The sequence below is a fragment of the Urocitellus parryii genome, chromosome 1, assembly GCF_045843805.1.
Source record: "Urocitellus parryii isolate mUroPar1 chromosome 1, mUroPar1.hap1, whole genome shotgun sequence".
Classification (NCBI taxonomy): domain Eukaryota; kingdom Metazoa; phylum Chordata; class Mammalia; order Rodentia; family Sciuridae; genus Urocitellus; species Urocitellus parryii.
This window is the reverse complement of record NC_135531.1, coordinates 60,554,158-60,562,344: the sequence shown is the minus strand read 5'-3', so window position 1 is coordinate 60,562,344 and position 8,187 is coordinate 60,554,158. Positions and strand designations below refer to the sequence as shown.

General features: G+C 40.2%; 1 pseudogene; it reads left to right on the top strand.

Moving 5' to 3' along the window:
• Positions 1-461: 461 nt before the first annotated feature.
• On the top strand, positions 462-7,921 carry LOC113185967 (ATP-dependent DNA helicase Q1 pseudogene; annotated as a pseudogene).
• Positions 7,922-8,187: the final 266 nt, after the last annotated feature.

The window sequence follows — 8,187 nt, the reverse complement described above, 5'->3', positions numbered from 1 at the left end:
GGCTGCTGTGTTTAGAAACTGATATCCAAGGTGGATGTGAGCCTGGGAGATACAGGAATGAGCTTAGTCTGGAACAGTGGTTCCCAGCCATGGCCTTGGCTGCGGTTAACCCTGGAGATTCTGATTTACCAAGGTCCCCGGCATCTTTTGTTTTGTTTTGTTTTTAAAAATCCCTCTGGGATTTTAATGGGTCACCAGAGCTGAGAGCTGCTGATCTAGACCATTGAAGACACATCCCTGAGGAGGTGATACCTAAGTTAGGGTTCATTCTAACTGTAGCTGACAGCTTTGTCAGGTGGACATTCCCTGTTCTGACAGGGAGGGATGGAGACCACCCTCTGGAGGGGCCCCCAGGTGAGCTGCACCTCTTGAGAGAAACTTGGTGAGACTGCAAGCCTGCCCCCACCCCAGCCCTCCAAATTCATGCCCTACATCATCAGAGAGAAGGTTTCCTAGGGCACATGGAGGCCCCATCTCTCCTCTGCTCAACCAGCTACTACTACCCAGCTGGAACCCAGTGGGGACAGATTGAGAGTTCTTGGAGCTGTGACTTCGAGGGTAGGTTTCTCCTGGTATCCATCAGGCTGTTGATAGGGGGCTGCTTCCCAGACAGACTTCATCACAGGTCACTCCGTCAGGCCTGGGGACACAACCTTGAGAAACACATTCATCAACTGCTCATGCGGTTCTCATACCTATGAGGTAGATGCTGTCACCCGGTTGTGAGAACTTGGGCAAAGTGTTTAAAATCTGAGTCTCAGTTTCTTCAGCTATTAAATGGGGTCATAACAGCATTTCCTTCATAAGGTTGTTTATAAAAGAGTCAGTGAAGGATAGGCACTGTGGTGTACACCTGTAGTCCCAGCTCCCTGAAAGACTGAGGCAAGAGGATCGCTTGAGCTCAGGCGTGGAGGCCAGCCTGGGTAACACATGGAGACCCTGTTTCCAAGAAGAGTCAACAGGGCACAGGAGCTCCCTGTGGGATGGATGAAGGATCATAACCACGTCAGTGGCCAGCTCGACCAGCACAGCTGTACTGTGCATTCAGCCTGTGAAATGAAATGATGCCAAGCCAGATTGTCACTGGACTGTGGCAAAGGGGGCTTGGTGGTGCTGAGTCCTCAGGTGAGAAACATCTGCTTGATTCTAGGCAGTGCCAGGTGGAGGCAGGCCCACCCTAGGGAAGGGCAGCTGTTCTTGGAGGCAGAATGGAAACCAGCTGCTTAAATCCTGTTCCAAGCAAGAAGATGGAGTCCAACATGCCCACTCATCTCGCCCCCCGCACCCAAATTACCAACTACTTGAATCTCCACCTTCACAGCTGTGGTGTAAAAAGAAGGGCAAAGAGAATCCAGAAGTGTCCAGTGGGGCAGATGCCTTATCTAGAGACACACTATAAGAGGAGGCAAAGCATTCCAACTTGCCCCACTCCCCAAATCTTGCACATTAAAACCTGAAGTTTCAGAACTAAAAGTGCTTTAAAGATCATCCACTTACTTATTTTCAGAAGAGGAAGAAATCCAAGAAAGGGAGAAAAACTTGGCAAAAGGGCAGAATTGAGACAGAGCAGGGCCACCTGGCTCCTGGACCCCTGTTCATTTCCTGTCTGGGATGAAGCTGGCAGGCTGGTCCAGGTCATGCTCTCAGGGCATGAATACCTCTGGCCAGGCCCATCCCCAGCAGCTGTGCAAGTGGGAATCTGCACTGCTCAACCTTGCTTCTCCTTTCTTCTAGTTAAATGTTTCATGAATGAATGAGGCAAGATGTATCCAGACTACATCTGCTCTGATTAATTGTAATATGTAATTGTTAATCAATATATAACCTTCAATACACATCTGTTTCAGTCAGCTTTTTCGCTGTTGTAACTAAAAGATCTGACCAGAGTAATTTTAGGGAAGAAAAGTTTATTTGAGGGCTCATGTTTTCAGATGACATTTCTAGGATAATCCACTCCCATTTGGCTCAACTTATAGCAGTACTTCCACCTGCCTCATGATGACCATGTAAGGGATCTTATAGATGATCTAATTCAGTGGTTGTTAAGATCCTCATTTCCGTAGTGGAGCTTTTGAATAAAATCTTATGTGGAATTCTAAGTGAATAAAATCTTATGTGGAATTCTAAGGGTAGAACTATTTGGAATGCAGCTTTGTAGAGCCAGAGGTTTACCCATTTGGATTTCCTCTTTCTCTGTTCCTTCCCTATTTTCCAACCCCCTGAGATAAGAGCCCCATTTTACAAATGAGCAAAGTGAGTTCTAGAAGTGAAGTCATACCAGAGTAGACTTCTGAGCCTAAATTCCAGAGTTTGAGAACAAGTTGCTTACAAAAAAAATAAGAGTTGCTTTTTAGTTTCCATTGGTTAGAATTCTAATATTTTGGGCATTAAGTGAATGAATAAAATGAGACTTTTCTTAGGGAATTAATCATGTAATTAGTCAAACATTTGTTAAGCATATGACCTTATCAGTTGCTTAAAGATTTCATGAGCTGAATGCAGACACAATGAAAAGCAGCCTCTTGTGCTAATGAAAATCATAGTGTGTCTTTAATTAAGATTAGATTCCACTCCAGACACTCCAAGTAATTGTGGCTTTAAACAAGATGGAAGTGTGCTTCACACTCACAGTAGGAACTGAAGGTGGGTAGTCCAGGGCTGGTTCCGTGGAGTTCTCTGCCATACTAGGGTATGGCCCTCAACTCTCTGCAGCCAGAGGGTGGTTGGAGCTCTTGCCATCTTCTCTACTAGACATCATGATGGAGAAAAGGATGAAGGAAAAGGGGACTAAGAGGCTGGGCCTGATACATTTTAAGGGTTTCCCAAACATTGACTAAAGAAACTGTGGCCTTGACAAGTTTCATGTCATCCCTGATTCTACAGGAGGCTGGGATAGAGTCCATTCCAGGTAGCCATCTGCTCTGCCCCAAATCAGGGTTCTATTGTAATGGAAAGAGGGGAGAATGTGTGCTGGGGACTGTCACAGTGTGGGTCCCTTATGTTTACTTTCCTACCCTTTGTTTTTCTAAGCAGAGTTTGAGGAAGCCTAAAGTTATTCAGTGTGATGAAGGTAAGAAAGTAGGGAAAGGAAGAGAGGGAGGAGCTGATAATGGTCTCTGTAAAGTTGGGTCAAATGAGGGCTGGGGTTGTGGTTCAGTGGTAGCATGCATGAGGCACTAGGTTTGATCCTCAGCACCACATAAATGTAAAATAAAGATATTGTGTCCACCTAAAACTTAAGAATAAATATTTTTAAAAAAGAGTTGGGTCAAATGCAGTGTTGATGGTCCCATGATGTATGTCAAGTGTTGACCAAATTTTGTGCCTCAAGGTCATATATCTTATCCCCCAGGCAATAATTGTTTAATAATTGAAAAATAATAATGTAGCTTCGTGCAATAAAACATTATCTGGCCCTAGATCCTGGTTTGGGGTAGAGGGGGTTATGGCAAAAAAAAAAAAAAATGTGGCATATACATACAATGGAATATTACTCAGCAATAAAAGAGAATAGAATCATGGCATTTGCAGGTAAATGGATGGCTTTGGAGAAGATAATGCTAAAAAAACAAATGTTTTCTCTGATATAAGGAGAATGATTCATAGTGGGGGGGATGGGGAGCATGGGAGGAATAGACAAACTCTAGATGGGGGGCGGGGTGGGAGGAAGAGGGAGGGGCAGGGGATTAGCAATGATGGTGGAATGCAATGGACATCATTATCCAAAGTACATGTATGAAGACCCGAATTGGTGTGAATATATTTTATATACAACCAGAGATATGAAAAATTGTGCTGTATATGTGTAATAAGAATTGTAATGCATTCTGCTGTCATTTATTTTTTAAAAAGATCAATTTAAATTATTTTAAAAATAATTAAAAAAAAACAAACAGGACAATTTATGAGAATATTAGTACTGCATATTCAGGGCATGCCAAAGACCAAAAATACTTTGTACAAAAAAATGTGATTAATCTAATGTGGGAAAAATGAAAGCCAATGTGCGGTTAGACTGTATGGAATAATATTATTTCACTTTGGTATTAATGTGGGCAGCTGTGGACAGTCAGGTTGTTTTAAATGATGAAAAATTATTATTGAATGATATTATTGATAATGGCAGTATTTCTTTTCAAATTTAAGACCAAGTTGTAAAGTACTCGGGTCTTATCTCCATGCACAGTGTAGGAAGTGTGGACAGTTTTGTGGCTGCTAGAGCTCATCCCCGCATCTGAGATAGGAAAGCGTTTAATAGACTGAATCCGTGCCGTTTTCTTCTGGGAGATTTCAATTTCACTGCAAGCAATTTACATAGAGAGTCACAGCTTGAATTCATAGCTCATATCTTGGTTGCTTTGGAGATAGCTTCTCTGTTGGAAAGGCAATTACGACCTGCAGGAGAAGCCTGTCTACCATTAGTCTCCAGTTTTAAACGTTGACAGGTGGAGATGGAGGTGGGGGTGGGGGTGATTAATAAAGTGCTTTGTCTTTCTAGTCCTGGGAAAGAAAGGGATTTAAGTGTCACAATTTCCTGGTCTCCAGAGATTTCTTTTTCCTGAACATTTCAAGCTTTCCACCAAAATGAGAATAGGAGTCTTTCGTAATTAGTGAACTTTGTCACATTACATATATGAGGACAATGAAGTGACCAAAGAGCACCCTTTCGAAGGTTTACTAAACCATAGGCAAAAAAAAAAAAAAAAAAAATCTAGTGAGACTGTAAAAAATCACTTCTCCCCCCCAGGTGTGAATAGCTTTGAAATGTATGCAGAGATTTGTGTTATATTTATTGTTCTTAGGGGAAATGGAACTGAACTCTGGTGATCCTTGGTACGATTTTACCACAAAACAGTCCTGACAATAATGTTCTTGAGGTAGTTTTTCCCCTTAACTGCTAATATGGGAAAACTGTTGTATCTGCAAATTAGATCATGGTTCAGCCAAACAAATGTGTATTTTCTGAGTGACTTATTCTCTGCAAGTCCCTGACATAGCCAGGGGCTTGTACATTCAAATCAGAGGCCTGAGCTAAGACCTTCCAGCATTTTCTCTAATTGACTTGGGCATGGGGACCCCTGATTCCTTCTCCTTTAATTGTCACCTTAAATTCAGGGCTAAAAGGCTATAATTATTTGAAGTAGCTGAAATTTGAGTGACCCAGATAATTATCTCAGCAAGATGGGCTTAAAGTTTATTGACACAAATGCCAGTTTCATTAAAGGTTTGGTACAAAAGGCAAGTCCATGAGACAGCTGGTTGACCGAGGTGAATTGACAATGAACAGCACCAAAGACACAGGAATCACCAGGGACTTTGTAGTAATTACCATCATTTCTATAATACAGTTAGCAGAGGATTATGGGAGGCCAGAAGAATCTTTATAGTTACCATACTTTGCTTTCCCCAAATTGAAACTAAGCTGCTTACAATCAGACTTCTTCTGTCATCATTTCTCAATGGGAACCCCAGAGCACTATGGTTGAGACTTCACTCAGGCAAAAGTACACAGTGGATGAGTCAAAATGAATCAAAACCATACTTTTCCCTAGATTCTGGGCAGCCAAAGCTAACACAATGACAATAGTAAATTTTGCACAGGTATAGATTTTTAAGTCCTACCTATTCATTTCTCTCCTCTGAATGTTTAATGCATGACTAAAGAGAGCACAATAATTGTCTGCTATAAAGTTTAATTTTTTAAACAATCATCTGAATTTAAATGAATCCCTCTATACTGCATTTTAGGGTTTATTGATCATCATTACATAGTAAGAATTCCACATGTAGCTTAACCAGAGATCACTATGAGAATAAAACACTTTTTTATACTATTCACCAAATGCTACATCCTATTGTTGGTTGACATAGAGTAGGCATGTCATGCTTCTCTAACTAGACCATAAGCTATTAGAAGCTGGTGCCTTTTAGTAGCAACATTGCACGAACTCAGTGGTCTAAACAGAATAATTTCTGTGGGTCAAGAATCCAGGCCAAGATTTGCAGAGCTGCAGAGAAAGACAGAAATTTGGATCTCCAGTTCAATTTTAGAATGGTATTTATTTCAGGGAGCAGGTATCCTGCTGAAGAGCTGGTGCCCTTGCCACAGAAAGTTGCAAGGAAGCCTATCCAGATATTCAGAGAAGCCAAAGAAGCTGCAGGCCAACTTGCTGCAGCAGGGAGATTCAGCAAGAGCTGGAGGAACTGGTTTCTGTCCCCTGCCAAGGAGCTGTAACTGAGGAATTGAATTCTGTAGCCAATGAACTCCATGCAGTAGACATTCAAACTTAAGAATTCATGGAAAAGCAACAAGAGCTTCTTCAGAAAAAAATCTTCCCTAACACAGAAAGTGCTGCTTAAAGGGTTCTGATGTTGGGGTAAGCAATGAATGTGATTCTTCACCTCCAGCTTAGAATATAGATTTCCCATAGTCTGGTAAAGTGAAAGATGTTCTGCAAAATGTCTTTAAACTGCAGACAATTTGAAACTATTAATGTGTAGCAATGGCTGGAAAGGAAGTACTTCTTTTTTATACCTTCAGGATGTTAAAAAAAAAGTTTATGCTACCAGTAACTAGCATTATGTTCAAATGAATTTAAACTTGTGATTTACACTCATTAATCTCTCTTCTGGAAGATCATTTAATGGTTTCAAAAGAATTCAGAATTTCAGTTACATGTTAAATGCTTCTAATTCTAAGGAGTATGTAAAATGGGTTCATGCTGAAATGGTAAATAAAAACTCCAATTTAAAGCTAATTCTGTGATGCCAGAGAAGATTGCAAAAGACTTTTGCCTTGTTTAGCTCAAGGCTAGAGAAAGCCTATGAATCGATGAGATTTACTCAAATCTTTTGTGGATGAAGTTCAAGGCTGTAGTTAGTGGAGACGTGATTTCAGACCTGATCGTAAGGCACTTGGTATCTTGAAGCAGCAGTTCCCTAACACATCACTAACTGAGCTGACTGAAACTGCAAAAATCATGTTTTGAAAGATGCTTAGAAAATTTTGTATGTTAAAAAGCGTTTTACTTTCACAGCTTCTCCAAATCTTTACTATGAGGTTCAGCAAACACTGAAAATTTTATTGAGGGTATATTAAAGTTCATTAATGGAAGATACAAAAGGAAAACTGTTAGTTTACAGAATGGGAATCCATGCAGGTCCTCACCTGCCAATATGGAATCAGATGATAAGACCAGGTTCATACAAGATGGTCAGCTAATGAACTTCAAGTGGTAGTGGCAATGGTTGCATTTGGTGTGGGAATTGATAAGTCAGATGTGAGGTTTGTTATTCATCATTCAATGAGTAAAGCCATGGAAAATTATTACCAAGAGTGGATATGCAGGTTGAGATGATATGGCAGCAAACTGCATTTTGTATTATGGCCTTGAAGATATATTCATAGTAAGTTTGATGGCGGTCATGGAAAATGTGGGACAATAGAAGTTTTATGAGATACAGCTAAAACATAAGCAAATGTATTAATAGCTCAACATTTAATGAAGTGCAGAACTCAGAAGCATGTAATAAAATGTGTGATAACTGCTTGTAAGGACATTTCATTTGAAAATAGCAATATAACAGAATACTATAGAGATCTGATTAAGATCCTGAAACAGGCAGAACTGAATGAAAAACTCACTCTATTAAAACAGATTGATTCTTGGATGGGAAAGGATGCAGCCAAACAGAGAGTAGCAGGTGAGTTTGCTCCTGTATTCCTTGGGAAGACCTGGAGAAAATCACAACACACTTTCTTCTGCAGCTGTATCTTAAAGAAGACGATAGTTTTACAGCTAATACTACCATGTAGTACTTGAAAATAAAGCTAAACTCTGAACAGTGGAGCACACATTATTATTATACAAGTGAACAAGCACACACAGAGCCACTTCAGGGTTCAGACATCTTATTCTGAACAAGCTGATAAAAGCAAGGAAAAATTCAGGTAACTTCCAGAAATCTGCTAACATGCTTTAACAGTCTGGTTCTAAGAATACAGGGGCTCAGAAAAGAAAAATTGATTATGCCTGAAAGGACTTTTACAAATTTCCCATGAAAACAACAGTTCCTTCATGTACACACCATTAATTTTATGGTTAATAGTTTAATTTTTAAAAACTATTTATTTTTTAATTGTAGTTGGACAATACCTTTTTTATTTATTTATTTTTATTTGGTGCT